The sequence below is a fragment of the Mus caroli genome, chromosome 7, assembly GCF_900094665.2.
Source record: "Mus caroli chromosome 7, CAROLI_EIJ_v1.1, whole genome shotgun sequence".
Taxonomy (NCBI): Eukaryota; Metazoa; Chordata; class Mammalia; order Rodentia; family Muridae; genus Mus; species Mus caroli.
The window spans coordinates 118,720,758-118,722,558 of record NC_034576.1 but is presented as its reverse complement, the minus strand read 5'-3'; the positions used below and the strand labels follow the sequence as shown (position 1 = coordinate 118,722,558).

General features: G+C 43.1%; 1 pseudogene; it reads left to right on the top strand.

Annotated features, from left to right (window-relative positions):
• The window catches only part of LOC110298050, a 7,456-nt pseudogene extending 6,058 nt beyond the window's left edge, over positions 1–1,398 (top strand).
• Positions 1,399–1,801: the final 403 nt, after the last annotated feature.

The window sequence follows — 1,801 nt, the reverse complement described above, 5'->3', positions numbered from 1 at the left end:
TCTCTCTCTCTCTCTCTCTCTCTCTCTCTCTCTCTGAGTCACTACACTTCAGCCACATGGGTTTATCTGTTCTTTGAAAACCTTCCCACCTAAGACCTTTGCCCAAGCTCAGCCCCTTTCAGAAGAGTGACTGGTTCTTCTCAGTCACTGGGATTCAAGTGCTGCCAACCCCCAGCAGCCAACCCAACGTTGCCTTGATCACTCATGTACATGCAAGACATATTTTTCTCTCTCTTTTTTGAAATGCATGGTCTCTCTATTTCTCCATAGCTGTCCTAAAGCTGGCTGTGTAGACCAGGTTGGCCTCAAATTCACAGAGATCCATCTGCCTCTGTCTTCCTGGTGCTGGGATTAAAGGTGAGTGCCACTATGCCTGGGTCCTTAATTTTTTTTCTCACTAATATAAAAGGTTCTTGAAGGTATAGAAGATATGTGGGTTATCACACAGATCGCAATCAACACATATCTGTTGAACATATAGATTGACTGAAGACAATTATCTCAAATATTAGTACTTTTTTTCATAATGTTTTGGCAAAGAAACTTTCACTTTTGCTTTTTTTTTTTTTTTAATTCCTTGAGAAATAAAATGTGCCTTTAATCTCAGTACTTGGGAGGCAGGGGCAGGCAGATCTCTGAGATCAAGGCCAGCCTGGTTGGTCTACAGAGTGAGTTCCAAGACAGCCAGGGCTACACAGAGGAACCCTGTCTTGAAAAAACTGAAAAGAAAAAGGAAAATGGAAAATTCAACTTCTCCCCTTTGGTATTATGCAGATTAGCACGTAGGAGATATATATTCATAGCAATAAATCATATCTAGATCTATTTACAGTAGACATAATCTCAAGAGGTCTTTACTTTAAAAATCTACTATCCCTGCAGAAAAATTTCCTAGCAAGGAACAGTGATCCTGCCCCCCAGTGGCAATCTTACCAAACCTACTTCCCTAAAAAAGGAAAAAGCAACAACAGCACCTTGTGCTGGGCTGCACTAGGCACCCAGCCTTTTCAGCCAGACTGATGGGGTCTTCCAGCAATGGCAGCTAAGGCACAGAGTCCCAACAGCAGTGGTGGTGGGGACTCCTGTCAGGGCAAGCAGAGTGCTTCCTCCACTATAACAGAGCATTTGTTAAACGCAGTGCAGTTGAAACTGCGATTAATGGTGGCATTATGCCTCTAGAAGAATGTCTAGGAAAACTATCACAAGCCTCAGTAGTAGCTGTGGGATCAGGCTCTATGGGAAAGGGTGAGGAGATTCAGCCAGTTACTTAGTGTGACAGTCAGAGACAAAGTCCTCCTCCCAGCATATGGAGACAGCAAAGTAGCTGTAGATGACAAGGGCTATTTCTCATTTAGAGCCAGTGGCATCCTTGGAAAGCCCCTCCCACTCAAGCGTTGAAGTCTTTCATTTTGTGAATCATCTCCACGCCTCCCTTTTATGGTAAACAAATGATGTCTAAGCTAATAGCATCTTTTTTTCTAGAAAGTATAGTTGCTCTGCATTGTTAAAACATTTCTAAATGAAACTATGTAAATTTTAAAACATATGCCCATAATAAATGGGCCTGTATTTCCAGCTGCTTGGAAGGCTAAGGAAGAGGAAATGAAAATACAAGATCTGCTTTGGGCACAGAATGAGTTCAAGACCGACCCGGGCAACTGAGTGACACTGTGTCTCAAAAAAAAAAAAAAAAAAGGGGGGCTGGTGAGATGGCTCAGTGGGTAAGAGCACCCAACTGCTCTTCCGAAGGTCCAGAGTTCAAATCCCAGCAACCACATGGTGGCTCACAACCATCCGTAAC